We start from the raw sequence: 16539 nt of genomic DNA, 5'->3' as shown, positions 1-16539 counted from the left end.
GTATAAAGGTAGTGAATTTACCAAGTTGGAGTTGATGCTAAAATTGCATAATTGGAAAGCTAGGTTTGGAATTAGTGATAGTCCCTTTATTGATTTATTGTCTATCGTTGGCTCACTCCTTCTTAAAGATAATTTGATGCCACCTAATGCATATGAAACCATGAAAACATTGTCCAACCTAGGTCTAGAGTATTGTCCAAACAATTACATATTGTATCAGGGTGAAAATGTGGATGCTTCTGAGTGTCCAAAGTGTCATCTATCTCGCTGGAAGTTGAGAAAGGATGATAAAATAAGGATTAACATTCCCGTTAAAGTAATGTGATATTTTCCAATTATTTCAAGATTTAAACGGATGTTTAAATCTCGTTCAACATATAAACTAATGACTTGGCATGCAAACCATCGAATACAAGATGGAAAGATGCGGCATTCAGCTGACTCTCCTTCTTGGAGAAATAGAGAGGCCTGTCTTCGGTAGTGAGGCACGAAATAATAGTTTGGTGTTGGCTGCAGATGGTATAAACCCACATAATAATGGTCTAACCAATATATACTCATGTTGGCCGGTAGTATTGTTGACTTATAATCTTCCTCCGTGATTACGCATGAAGAGGAAGTTTATGATGCTAACAATTTTGGTTTTCGGTCCACATAAGCCTGACAATGATCTTGTTGCATATTTACAACCTTTTAATTGATGATATAAAGAAGTTGTGGGAAGAAGGTGAACCAAATATGCATGATGCATGTACTAAGTCATATTTCACTCTAAAAGCAATTTTATTGTGGACATTAAATGACTTTCCCGCATATGGAAATCTGTCTGGATGCATTAATAACAGTTATATATTTTGTCCAATATGCGGTGATGATACCATTGCAAAGTATTCAAGTCATGGCAAGAAGATGTGTTACCAAGGTCATCGGCGTTATTTGGCTAGAAATCGTCCATATAGAAAGCAAAAGGTAGCTTTTAATGGACAACCAAGAATTAAGGCATGCACATGAACCTCTTTCTGGAGAAGAGGTGTTATCACAGCAAAAACAGATCGAATTTCAATTTAGGAAGGAAATAAGGAAGTCGAAGAAGATTCACTGTCCGTGGAAGAAGAAGTCGGTTTTCTATGAGTTAGAATATTGGATGTTTCACCATGTCCATCATTGTCTTGATGTTATGCACGTCAAGAAGAACGTGTGTGATAGCTTGATCAGCACATTACTAAATATGAAACATAAGCCTAAAGATAGTGAAGCTTCTTGCCTTGACATGATTGACATGGGTGTTAGGGCTGATCTAGCTCTATAAAAGGAGAAAAGAAAACCTACTTACCCCCTTTGGCATTTAATTTGTTAAGGGAATAAAAGAAGAAAATGTTGTCATCATTAATGCACATGAAACTTCCGTATCGGCATGCGTCAAATATAAATCCTCTGTATCCGTAGAAGAATTAAAAATGTTTGGGATAAAGTCCCATGACTGCCACATCCTACTCCAACAATTACTTCATGTTGCAATTCGTGCGGTTCTTCCAAAGAAAGTCAGGGTCACTATAATTAGATTGTGTTTCTTTTTTAATGCATTGTGCAATAAAATTGTAGACGTATTAAAACTAGATAAATTGCAGGCACATGTCATAATAACTCTATGTGAGCAGGAAAAAATCTTTCCTGCATCATTTTTTGATATTATGATACATATGATAGTCCACTTAATTCGTGAATTACGGTTATGTGGGCCAGTGTTCTACAGATGGATGTATGCATTTGAGAGGTTTAATAATGTATTGAAAAGTTATGTAAGAAACCGTTACTACCTTGAAGGTTGTATAGAGGAATGTTATCTTGGAGAAGAATTGGTAGAATTCTGCCAAGAGTTTGTCAAGCAAAGCTGCACTATTGCCGATCTTCGTAAAGCATGCAAGTTATGTGGTGCATTATCAGTTGTGACAATGAAATCAATCGAAAAAAAAGAGTGAGATGAGGCTCATTAACATGTCCTTCTAAATAATCCTTAAGTGCAACCATATATTTATAAGAAATTCATACTTTTGTGGCTGTTTAAATAATATTTAAATTTTTTATTTACTGGTTGTTCATATATATATATATATATAATTTTTTACAGAATGCATAAAGAGTATTTAGAGAAAATCCATCAAAGGAAAAAGAAAAGCGTTCACTGGCTCTTGAGAGAGCACAATTGACTTTTTGCTGATTGGTTTCTAGAAAAATTTAGTTTTCTCAGTGTTTCATTCGTCTCTTACTTTCTTGGCTCCATACTAAAATAAAATGTATTTGTAAATTTTTTCATGAATATGTGTAGGTTAGTAATGAAATGATGGAGAATCCTGGAAGTGTTTCAGACACAATAAGATGGATAGACAGAAAAACATCATTTTCCGTTCTGACTTACTAAAGTTATCTAGTAGACGGTATCTGGTACTTCACAAAAGAGCGAGATGAGGTGAGGGTTGTTCAAAACAACGACGTGTTTTTAGTTGCTAATACAGTCCAAGTGTCTAGTGCAAAAAATTTGAATCCCGTGGAGAGTGAGATGATGTTTTACGGTGTTATCCTAGAAATATGGGAGCTAGATTATCATGCATTCAAAGGCCCATTATTTTTGTGTAATCGGACCGACAATGACAAGGGCATAAAGTTGGATGATCTTGGATTCACACTTGTCGATCTATGTCGACCATGACACAAAAGAATAAATATGTGTCTGTAGACCAAGTAAAGAAAGTTTACAATATGAAGATACGGTCGATGCCAAGTGGTCTGTTCTTTTAACCTCTACAACTCGAGACTATAAAGAGGTTTATAAAGAGGATGATTTAGGAGACACGACCATGGAAAATCCCCTTTTCTGTTTCCAAATCCCTACGTATGATGTTAGCAATGATATTGAGAAAAATATCAGAGAAAATATTAAGGGCACTTGGGTTAAGAAATGATTTATATGTTTAGTCATGTATCTCTTAAATTCTGTAATGCTAGCATCTTACTGTAGCGTTGTAATATTATTTGAATTTTCTTTTAGTTTGAATCCCATTAATCAATTCACTGTTTACATTAGTTTGAATTAATTTACTTGTATATTTTCATTCATTATTTGAATTTATTGTTTAATCTACTTGTATATTTATCTGTTGATTATCGTTTATATTAATTTATTCTGAGCTGTTACCATCTTATTGTATATATGTGTGATACTGATAATATAATGTTTTATTTTCAGACTGAAGTATATAAATGTCACCTAGAAAGTAAATAGGTAAAACCAGTTTCAAAGAAGACCCTAAGAAGGCAGATGAGGCATTAAATAAAGAAGTGGTGCCGGCGCAACAGAACCTCAAGATGAAAATTATGATTCTAAGGAAGCAACAGAGGTGAAAGTTACTACTTCCGAAACTACCCAAAAAATGTATAGAGTTGCACGAGGTGTTTCTACTATGTACAAAGTTATGGTGAGGAAGGCTCAAGGTAAAAAAGAAAAGGTTAGATGCAATGGACATGGAGTTTCTATCGGGAATACGAGGCACATTATACAATCCTACACTAGAATGTTAGCTAGGACGATGATTCCGATTGATTATCCGAACTGTGGTCAAGGGTACCTCTTGAATTAAAAGAGAAATTATGACTTAATGTTAAAGTATATAAATACATTTTGCATTAAACATTTTAAAATATTAAGGTGCAGAAATTATGTCTATATTATTGGTATAAGTCGTGTCTTCATTAAACTGTATATAATTATTTTCAAGAGACATTCAAAGTTCCCAAGTAACTTCAGAAGGGGCTGCTCAGGTCGACAGCTGCAAAGTGGAGAATTTTAAAGTGACTTTAGCGAAGGTTTATGTGAGGCCATATCTTGGACAGAAGGAATTACGTAAGCCTCCAAATTAGTATACTTTTGTCGTTAAGGAGGCTTGGAAGAAATTTGTTGCCGAGAGGACTACCTCGACGTGGAAGGTATACTTGTAAAATTTGTATATTAATTGGGAAATTTTTATATTTTATATGTTATGGTTTGTAGTGTAGTTTTGTTTAGTAAAGAGATTTGGGGAATATAGAATGTAAATAATATTTTACTGATTGTTGTAGTCATTTAGGGAAAAACAAAGAGATAGAGTGGGGAATCGTAAATACCCTTACCTTACCTCTAGAAAGGGTTAAGTTGGATTACTGGACGAAGATTTAAGAACCAATTATGCATTGAACTTAATTAGCTTAATTCTACCTATCTCAAATTTTCAGAAAATAGTTCTTGATTTTAATCAGCAAAAAATAGGAACTTTGGCTCCATATGAAAGACCTGATCGTGCTGTTATGTGGCATAAGGTTCGTAAGGAAAAATTTCATGACGAGGAGCTTGATCCAGAGCTTGTAAAAATAGGAAAAAGAATTGTGAGTATTTTAAAAGTAAGTAGTACAAACACACTGTCCATTCAATTCTGATTCTAATGTTAATATATTTTTAACAGGAGACCTTACTGGACCTTTAAAGTAAGGGGGAATTTATTCCTTCTGGAAGTGACGATGTCTTGACTACGGCCTTGCAAACTCCCGAACATTCAGGTAGGGTTCGAGGAGTTGGAGGTTTTGTGAGCCCGAATATTTTATTCAACTTGCCAAGTGGGAAAAGATGTCGAATAACAAAAGCTAAGTTATTGGCCCGTGATCGGGAGAGGGACGCAGCGTTGGAGAAAGCCAAGTGGGAGATTACCGCAGAATTGGAGAAGACAAAGCAGCAGATCATTGAAGAAGTGGATGAGTTTAAGGTGTTGCTGAGTAAAGAAAATATTTCATCTTCTATTTTTGAGAAAGCAAGTTGCAGTGAAACAAAAGATTATATGCAGAAAGCTAAGCCTACGTCTGTGAAAGACCTGGAACCACTTATGGTTGCTGATGGTGACCTGGTCCCTATTCCATCAGAGAACAGGGTAAAATAACTATTTTATGTCAGTTGAGCTATTGCTTCTTTATTCCACTGTAGTGAATCCCGGGTAAATACATAAATATTTATTTAATACGAATGTGCGTAGGGTCCACGAAAGTGTGAGTTGGCAGTAGGCACCATTGAAAACAAGATGACATTTGGCTTGCTTTTTGATTATGATGATGATGATGATATGAACTAGTCTATACATGGAGTGTCGATGCAGCCTTGTTGTACTCGTGTGTCAGTCGATGGGCCAATTCAAGGACAAGCCAAAATTTCTATTCATGTAGTTGGTGAAATTGAGACAGTTAACCAAGCTATTGGCTCCTACGTCTCCTGGCCCCGTGACTTGATCATATTCCCAAATTCCCCTACTACCGCGGTCAATACCTTTCATATATGTTGTTAGGTCCATTTAGAAAATAAAGAGAGGGGGGAGAATGTATTTGTGTCTGTTATAAAAATCTAAGCAGCAAAATATGAAAAAATAAACGAAAACACAAACACAAGCGAGATCCGGGGTATAATTCTTTGATTAAGAAATTAAACCTCGAAGGGTGCTTACTAAATATCAACAAATAACAAACTATTTGTTGCTCCTAGATCTAAACACTTTTTGAATGAAATAAGAAAAACGAGTGCTTAAATCTCTCCTTTTATAAATCAAGGAGTTAAAATTTGCAAGACTTGGTTGGTGTAGAACACAATTATTCAACCCGCTTGATTTATGGATTAAATCCAGAGAATCAAAAGATTATGCTACGATTGCCAAGAGCAAGTCGTGATATGAACTAGGAATTAAGATTCACTAGTAGAAATACAAGATGAAGAAGAATTAATCTCTAGGTAGTATATTAATTATAGATCCTGAAAAATTCCTCTCACTCTTTGCTTCCTGGAGTGTGTGTATATGCTCTCCTTGTATGTATAGTCACATCACACTTGAAATGGGTGGCTGCTGCATTTGATTTATAACCCTATCTGCTAAAAACAATTGAATGAAGGCTGGAAATGACTTGGTATGACAATCAAATGACCTGGCGTGACAATCGGTATGACAATCCTCCATCAGTAAGACTTTCGGTAGGACAATTTGTGCTAGCAATACAATCTGAATGAACTACCAAGACAATCGGTATGACAATCATTGAGCTGGTAAGACAATATATTTGAGCTGGTGAGACAATCTGTATCCCTATGATATTCAGTGAGACAATTAGATTGTCTTACCTGGTCAGAATGACTTTCGGTAAGACAATTCCAATTGTCTTGCCCAGTTATTTTGAATAATAATTTCCTCAAAAACTAAATAACTTTCGTTCTGGACGTCCTTTTGACTCGATTCTTTTTCTGTAGCGATCCAAATTAATTCTAGAAACTTATAATTAATTAACCAATTAATTAACTTACTTAAATAAATTAATTTCAAATGAATTAATTTATTTTCCATAAGCCAAAAAACTAGTTGAATTAACTAAAAGAATCAGAACTAAATTCTTTTAAAACCATCATCCAAATGCAGCAATCCAATTCATATCACTTGACCACTTAACAATCTTTCAAATAATGATACTCTGTTTCCCTTCACGGATCACTGACGCCTAGTACAATGGTCTGGTTCACAGATGACTAGTTCCGTTCTCAGGCCTTCGTATTATCAAATTTACAAACCATTGTTAAGCTGAGCTCTTCTTGGCAAAACCACTGAAATATCCCGATCTTCACCTGTATCAACACAAACTTCTTCGAATATCCTTAACCATTTATTCCACTGATAGCCTGAACATATTAATGAACTTCTTACAGTGCTGTGTCAGGGATTTCTTCACTGTAGTCTATATTGATACATATATATACCAAATCTTCAACTTGAATACTTTCAGTGATCATAGTATTATTTACAAGTCCTGTTCTATGTTGAGTTATCATTCCAGGCATTGTTGAGATAACATATACAGCTTCAAACTTTCTCAAAAATCTCCCCCAATTTGGTTGTTACACCTGACAGTCAAATTCAATGGAAAAGCAACAGTTTGGAGGATAACTCAACTAACCCCAAAAATAGATCTTCAATCAGCTTCCAACTTTTAAGCACTGGACTTGTAAATAATGCTATTTTATATCTCCCACATCTTTATACATCCTTCAGGTCCAGCATAGAACAACTTCTTCTCTCCCTTTAGTAAGAATGCAGTAGATATGAACTTTAGATCTTCAAAATACTACTTCAGTCTTCAGATCTTCCTATACCATAACAAGATAGTATTTTGAACTTCAAATGTGAACCAATAGTAAACTTTTACCTTTGATCTCTCCCCCTAAGATGAAGATCCTCTCATTGATGAAGATTTTCTCCCCTTAGTGTACCACGAAAGATCTCTCCCCCTTAGTATAACAAGAAAGATAAAGAAGAACAGAGTACTATTTTTGTACCAATCTCTCCCCCTTAGTTGAGTAATCCTTCAAAATGTGTCAGTGCTAAAACCATATTAACCAACTGAAGTGAAGAGATATGCATCAAGTAACCAAATTTCCTCACAGTGCAAGTGTGTGATTTCTGTTTAGTGATCTCACAATGTGTTTCACTCCACTCTACACTCAAGTGTTTGAACTCATCCTCACAAGTGTTTCACTCCACTCAGAGCTCCAAAAGTCCAACTATGAATGTACCTGCAAGAAAATCCTTTTCATAGAAAAGTTACATTTCATCTTCAAGGATGAAAACTCTCAGTCAAGGGATTCAGAAATGTTCCTTCTGAGTGGGGAAATGAGGATTCTATATAGTGTCAGAATTCCTGATATCCCTCAACTTCCTAGGAAGAAGTGATCTCAAGTTCTATCAGTGACCTTGAAATGGTTTGATAAACTTGCAACGTCAAAACCTTCCTTTATTTGAGGCAAGGTGATGACTCTCATTCAGATGCCCTGGCTGACAGGCGAATTTTCAATAGAAATACATCCTGTCGAGAGAATGTTTCTAGTAACAGTTTTAGTGCCTTTTTCAGCTTCATATTCTTTTGAGAGAATACAAATGGGCTTTACAGTTGTCTCTAGGTTTGAATACTCCACTACTTTGAGAAAGAGACATAGTTGTAGGGTTGACCTTTCCTTCCTTATGTGGTGCTGCTTGGCACTATCTCCCTCACTCAACTCAACTCCAATCATTACGGTTCAGAATGCAACTAATCATGTGGTTTTCATGTATCAGAGCAAAAGCTTTGGATAAATTTTGTTTGAGGAGTGTATGGTTCTATGACTTTCGTCAGAACCTATTGGTTTGATAGGCTCATAGTCAGCTTCCTAAGCCACTGGGGGCACCGATAAGTTTCAGAATACTAGGACTGAGCCTTAGGAATAAACCACAAAGTTTCAGAATGCTTAAGGATCAAGGAATGATACCTTAGAAGTAATCACATAGAACACAGGACATGATTAACTATCAGAGATCATTCAGTGTGTGATTGTGTAGTGTTTCAACTTAAAGTACTTTCTGATAGAATGGTGATACCTGAACTTTACCTTAGCTGCTTTCTGTGCTTGGATATGTAGCGCAAGACTTTAAATAGCAACAGGGTTAGTAGCAATGGTAAATATTTGATAATTTATTGATTTAGGATTGAGTAAATAGAATAATTCTTTTTAGAAAATATATCAGAGCCACATGGATAAATCATGTGACAAAGATGGAGAAGTTATTCGATACTCACTTTAGTCCTAAACCAATATGAAGAATTCTCTAGCATACATATATTGTGGTTCATATATGCACATGCAAGTATATTAAGTATCAGAGCAGAATCATGCATACATACAAACCATAGGGAATGTGACTTGACAATTAAACACAAATTATGCTAGAAATAAGTTTACTTGAGACAGAGAGGGAGTGAATATTAATAACAACTCTATCCCAAGAAAATATCAATATCATAAGCATTTGTATCAATCAAAGCATATAATCACACAAGATCATACATGCAATCAAACACTTATATATTGCATCAATATGTAAACATTTATTTATCTGAAGATATATGTACTTAATATAGTGAAATTGTTAGTCCAATACAGAGGAGGGGTACTAATCTATCTAAAGTACATACATAGCCCCAGATACTTTAACTCAATCACCATATAGCATTTAACATACAATATCATGGTAATCAAATAGCATCCAAATCTCAAATCCAATTATCACTAAGCATACAAGCATACAAAACATGTGATAATCAATTTGCTTCAAAATCTCAAACTCAATTATCAATTAGCATACAATCATACAACACATGTGATAATTAATTTGCTTCAATCCATAGGTAAATAAACTTTACAAGGCCTCAAAGCATCATCCTAGGGTTTGTAAAATTTATCCTAATCAAATTACATATGTTAACTTCCAACTAAGTGGACAAGTTTAACATGCCAAGTTCACTAACCAGCTTGCTGAAGGTAGCTTCATCAAGTGGCTTTGTGAAAATGTCTGTAATTTGATCAGCTGTGGGAACAAAAATAATTCCACAGTACCATTCATTATGTTCTCTCTTATAAAATGATACCTTATATCAATATGTTTGGTCCTCGAGTGCTGAACAGGATTGTTTGAGATTGCTATGGCACTTGTGTTGTCGCAGTAGATAGGAATATATTTCAAATCAAGTCCATAGTCTCGGAGTTGGTTTCGCATCCACAGAATTTGAGAACAGCAACTTCCAGCAGCATTGTATTCAGCCTCAGCAGTAGATGTAGAAATTGAATGCTGCTTCTCGCTAAACCATGAAATCAATCTTCTTCCGAGAAATTGACAGCTTCCTGAAGTACTCTTCCGATCAATCTTACAACCAGCAAAGTCAAAATCCGTATAGACAATGAGATCAAAACCTGTGTCTTTAGGATACCAGATACCCAGATTCAGTGTACCCTTCAAATACCTAAAGATCCTCTTGACACCTATCAGATGTGACTTCTTCGGATCAGCTTGGAACCTCGCACACAAGCATGTTGCAAACATTATATCTGGATGACTTGCAGTCAAGTAGAGAAGAGATCCAATCATGCCTCGATAATGAGTGATGTCCACCTTTTTACCAGACTCATCTTGATCAAGTTTTGTGGCAGTAGCCATTGGAGTCTTGGCAGGTGTTGAATCTTCCATCTGATATTTCTTCAGAAGATCCCTGATGTACTTCATCTGACAAATGAAGATACCATCTAACTTCTGACTCACTTGAAATCCAAGGAATAAATTCAACTCACCCATCATGTTCATCTTATACTTACTCTGTATAAGCTTAGCAAACATTGCACAAAGTGCATCGTTCGTAGACCCAAATATAATATCATCAACATAAACTTGCACAAGTATGATATCATTTTTATGCTTTTTATGAAACAAAGTCTTATCTATGACACCTCGAGTAAAACCATTCTCAAGTAGAAATTCAGAGAAAGTGTCATACCATATTCTAGGCACTTACTTTAGACCATAAAGAGCCGTGAAGAGAAAATACACAAAGTCTTCATGTTCAGGGTCTGTGAAACCAGGAGATTGCTCCACATAGACCTCTTCTTCAAGCTCGCCATTCAGAAAAGCACTTTTCACATCCATCTGATAAACCTTAAAGTTTGAATGTGCAGCAAAAGCTAAGAACATTCTGATGGCTTCGAGTCAAGCCACTGGTGCAAAGGTCTCATCATAGTCAATTCCTTCTTCTTGAGAATATCCTTTAGCAACCAGTCTCGCCTTGTTCCTTGTTACTATCCCATCTTCATCAAGCTTGTTTCTGAATATCCACTTAGTGCCAATAACAGATTTATCTTTTGGTCTGGGTACAAGCTTTCACACTTTTTGTCTCTCATATTGATTGAGCTCATCTTGCTTTGCAATCACCCAATCTGGATCTCTAAGAGCTTCATTTACTTTTTTGGTTCCATTTGAGAAAGAAACCCAGAATATAAACATTCATTTGCATTAGCTCTTCTAGTCTGAACTCTTGTATCTGCATTGCCAATGATTAGATCTGAAGTATGAGATCTATTCCACTTTGTTGCTTTGGGCAGATTGGCTCCTGATGATTCAACATTTACCTTATGTTAAGTTTGATTAGTCGATCCCTGTTCTGTTTCTTGTTCTGCTCCCCCTGAGTTGTTGGCATCTTGTTCTCCAGAATATGTTACTTGAGGACTAGTCTCAGAAATAGTTTGAATGTGCTCCTCTACATTTTCACTGTCACCACTAGAATCTGGACCATTTCTATCATCACCTCCAGAATCTGAATCAGAGTCAGGATAATGTCCATTGTCTTGATCATTCCCATTATCATTTCCATTTCCATCTGTATTGGGACCAACATCAGGTTCTTATTTATCATCAGAAAGATCTTCTACATCTAGAGAATCTGAACTGTCTTCCTTCTGAATACTAGGGAGCTTGGCGTCATCAAAAGTTACATTAAGGCTTTCCACAACTTTTCTGTCAACAACCACATACACCCTGTAAGCCTTAGACTCCAATGAATAGCCAAGGAAAATACTTTCTTCATCTTTAGCATCAAACTTTCCAAGATTCTCATCATCTTTAAAAATGTAGCATTTTCCCCCAAACACATGAAAGTACTTCACGGATGGTTTCTTGTTGGCCATAAGCTCATATGGTGTCTTCTCATACGTTTTGTTTATCAGAGTCCTATTTTGAGTATAGCAAGTTGTACTAACTACTTTAGCCCAAAAGTAAGTAGGAAGATTGACTTCATTTAGCACAGTCCTTGCAGCTTCAACCAATGTACGATTCTTCCTCTCAACTACTTCATTCTGCTGAGGAGTCCTTGGTGCTGAATACTGTCTTGAGATACCCTTCTCAGTATAGAAGTCAACAAGCTTAGCATTTCTGAATTCTGTACCATTGTCTGACCTTATACATCATACAAGCACTCCAGCTTCTAATTCAATCTTGTTGATGTGATCGATGATCAGATCAGCTGCTTTATCCTTTGAATGTAAGAATAACACCCCCGTGTATTTGGAATAGTCATCGACAATCACCAGGCAGTATTTCTTTCTAGACATAGACATGACATTGACTGGACCAAATAAATCCATATGCAAGAGTTGCAGTGGTTCAGTGATGTCAGTCATAGTCTTCCTCCTGTGTGATGCTCTCTTTGACTTTCTCTTCTCACATGCTTCATATAGTCCATCAGGACTGAAATCCATCTCGGGAAAGCCTCTCACCAGTTCCCTCTTAACCAAAGAATTCATGGTCTTGAAGTTTAAGTGGGAGAGCTTCTTATACCATAACCAACTCTCATCTGCAGAAGCTTTACTCTAGAAACACATTGTTTGTCCATCCTTTGTAGAATTCAATTCAGCTATGAACAAATCACCCTTTCTCACTCCATTAAGAGCAAGCTTCTCATTTTTCTGATTAGAGATCAAACACTTCTCCTTCTTGAACAAGACTTCACATCCTTTGTCACAGAATTGACTGATATTGAGAAGATTGTGCTTAAGACCTTCAACCAGAGAGATTTCATCAATAATGACATTGCCAATTTCCAAACAGCCATATCCCGTTGTATAACCTTTGTTGTCATCTCCAAAGGTAACTTCAGGGCCAGCTCTCTCAACCACCTTTGATAGCAGGGCTTTATCTCCAGTCATATGCCTTGAACATCCATTGTCCAGAATCCACGTGACCTTCTTTTGCTTTATACCCTGTAAACAAAGGAGATTAAGTTTTCTTTGGTACCCAAACCAAGTTCGGTCCAGGGGACTTAGAAGCATTTGAGTACATAACATTTTTCTTCACATGATTAACAGGCTTAACATTCTTTGCATTGTCCTTGACTGTATGTTTATCACTTTCAGAAGCCCCAACAGATTTACTTTTGGGCTTAGTGACAGGTGCCATCTTCCTAGCTTTGGGAGGGCTCAAAGTCTTAGACCTACCAGTGTTCTTAGGAACATGCTTATCATGATGATTAGATATGATCTGTGTGTGTATGGAATCAAGATAAGTGTTCGTGAAACTAACAACACATGGCATGCAAACAAAATTATTGCACTTAGGAGATACATGCATTTTAGACATGTTATGCATGTGAACATTTTTAGCACTATCTACTTTATCCTTCTTACAAGCATAAGTAAGATGTCCAGCAGATCCACAATTATTACATAACTTTCTAGGGCCATTACCTCCTTCTCTGCCATTCATGTTCCTGATTCTCTTAGTCTCTGACTTAAAACTTAGGCCAGCGTTAGATGTTTCATTATCAGTGGATTTTGATCTACTAGGTTCCTTTTCCTTTTTACTCTTTAAAGCCTCAAGGTCCTCAACAAGCATTTCATGATGAATAAACAGGTTATCTTCATCAAAAGACTAAACAGTAGCTTTCTTGAACAGAGGTTTCTTAGCGTTCCTTCAGGATTAACAACTTTCTTAACAGGTTCATCCTCAACCACATGTTTCTTACCAGATTTCTTAAGCTCTTCATAGTCTATTCCTATTCCATATTTGCCTCCAACAACTTGACTAGCTATGAGTTCTTTAGTTAAGTTTGTAGAACTAGAAAAAGCATGTAATTTCTTTTCTAAATCCTGAATCTGCTCCTCAAGCCCATTTTTAGTTTCGATATGTTGTTTGTCTCTAAGTTCCAGATATTGATTTCTTTTCCTAAGATCCTCAATAGCAACATTAGTAAGAACTAGCTTATCATTTTTAGCTTTAAGTTTCTTAAGTTCTTCTTCTAAGTCTGCTACGGTCATCGTAGAACACCTTGGAGTAGTACAACAGTTTCTATAGACTTCTCTGATCTTAACATATTGATCTATGCATTCTTTAGCACCACATTGGACTTTAAGAGTCTCATAAGCATAAGCATGATCATATAGTAAGACAGTTTGTCTAAAAGCAACACAGTGTTCATTTTCACATAGATTTTCAGCAGGTAAAGCATGAACAGTTGGAAATTGTACCTTTGACTTAGATGCAGAGGTAGTGGTTGAAGAATCTGCCATAAATGCCAAGTTTCCAAACTCCTCTTCCTCGTCATCCGTGTCATCCCATATTTTACCTTCTGCTATGTATGACTTCACTGGATACTTCTTTGAGCTTCCTGAGTCCTTCTTCTGATAACTTTTGCCTTTGTCCTTTGCTTGTTGGGACTTTCTGCATTCACTGGCAAAGTGCCCAACCTCATCACAGTTCAAGCATTTGAACTTGCTTCTATCAACCATCCCTATCATGTAACAAGACCCTGATGATGTACTAGTTCTCCTTCCCTTGCTGCTGCTTCCGGAACTCCTCTGACCAAACTTCCTTCTAAATCTGATGTTGCTAAACATACCAGCTAGGTTGGCCATCGTAGGATCCTCCATCTTCTGCAGCTCTTCTAGAGTATAATATTCACTTGGATCACCAGACAAATTTCCATCATCCATTTCAGCTTCAAAAAGCATATCAGCTTTGCTCTTGGGTTTCTCAGCAGTGATATCAAGCTCTTTGTGCCTGCTTGCTACAAGAGCAGTTGTCTTTAACAGTTCATCCATCAGTAAGACTTTTGGTAGGATAATCTGTGCTAGCAAGACAATCTGAATGAACTACCAAGACAATCGGTATGACAATCATTGAGCTGGCAAGACAATCTGTTTGAGCTGGCAAGACAATCTGTCTCCCTATAACATTCGGTGAGACAATTGGATTGTCTTTCCAGGTCAGAATGACTTTCGGTAACACAATTCCAATTGTCTTGCCAAGTTATTTTGAAGAATAATTTTCTTAAAAACTAAATAACTTTTGTTCTGGACGTCCTTTTGACTCGATTCATTTTCTGTAGAGATCCAAATTAATTCTAGAAACTCATAACTAATTAACCAATTAATTAACTTACCTAAATAAATTAATTTCAAATGAATTAATTTATTTTCCATAAGCCAAATAACTAATTGAATTAACTAAATTAATCAGATTTAAATTCTTTTAAAACCTTCATCCAAATACAGCAATCCAATTCATATCACTTGACCACTTAACAATCTTTCGAATAATGATACTCTGTTTCCCTTCACGGATTACTAACGCCTAGTGCAATGGTCTGGTTCACAGATGACTAGTTCCGCTCTTAGGCCTTCGTATTATCAAATCTACAAACCATTGTTAAGCTGAGCTCTTCTTGGAAAACCACTAAAATATCTCGGTCTTCACCTGTATCAACACAAACTGCTTCGAATATCCTTAACCATTTATTCCACTAATAGCCTGAACATATTAATGAACTTCTTACAGTGCTTTGTCAGGGATTTCATCACTGTAGTCTGTATTGATCCATATATATACCAAATCTTCAACTTGAATACTTCCAGTGATCATAGTATTATTTACAAGTCCTCACTACGCCATAAGTGCACATATGTGATAATATCCACTTAGAACGCTTCGAATCGGCTTAAGTTGACGTTCGGTGCTCGAGTTTCCGTTGTTTTTAACCCGTTTCTTGAGCGTTTTGCAAGGTTACTAGGTGGAAGCAAGGATTCCATTTCCATGTACTTTAATGATATATTTAAGTGTTAGAATAGATAAATTGAGGTGCGCGTCGAAATAAGCTTCTCAACGGTCTTCGTTTCAGCGAATTCGGGGTTCGGACGGCGAAACGGCGAGCAACCGAAGAAATGGAGCAACTCCAGGATAGGGGTTGGGGGCGCCCGCGCCCATACCTGGCGCTCCCGTGCCCATGGCCTGCCCATGGTCGATTTATGGGTGTTGAATAGTCAACTGGAGGTCTTTGTTTGGGCTGAAACTCAAATTTTGATGATGTTTTGGATATTCGGAACCACCGGCCCACCGTTTTAGTATAAATAAAGGATGTAACCTTCACAAACACATCATCTATCATAATTATCATAGTTTTATATCTCTTTCAAGTTTGTAATAAGCTAAGGATAGAGCACGAGAAGGATAGGAGAAGAAGATCTAGATCTACGTTCGGTTTTTATGTATTCTTCACCTTGGTGACACCTTTGGATGCTTGTTCCAGATTTGTTTTCTATTCTCTTTAATATATTCAATCTGTTGTTCTAAGATCTAGTTTATATCATGTCTTGTTTCTTATTTTCCATAGATCCCATGGCTGCGAATAGTTCTATGAGGAACTAAGCGCTGTCATGGGATTCTAACGGATTTTCGTATGGATTTCAATTGTTGATTGCCTTAAAGTCTTATGTGTGATATATAATTGATTACCTAGTATGGTTGTGCTTATTCTTCTTGGGTGCCTGATCAACATCTAAGTCGTTTGTTAATCTCTTGTGAAGCGAGAGTGGATCTTGAGGTTTAGAACTTGCCATGCTAGCATATGTTCGTATTTACATGTTTCGTGGTGTATCACTAACCGTAGAACACTACCTTATGTGATCTTTATGAATGACTTGTTCTTCAACCGTTATGTTTGCAAATTCTATAGACATATAGGGTCTAAGCATAATTGGTGTCTACTTGCGTTCTATCTTAATTATGGATCAAGAGTAGTATGGTGCACGTACGCTCGAGAGAGGGCGTGTATCAGTTTCGTGTTGTCTGATCAGTAATCAAGAAC

Source organism: Apium graveolens, chromosome 5, assembly GCF_009905375.1.
Source record: "Apium graveolens cultivar Ventura chromosome 5, ASM990537v1, whole genome shotgun sequence".
NCBI lineage: Eukaryota > Viridiplantae > Streptophyta > Magnoliopsida > Apiales > Apiaceae > Apium > Apium graveolens.
The sequence above is the reverse complement of the archived record's forward strand: the minus strand, read 5'-3'. Positions refer to the sequence as shown.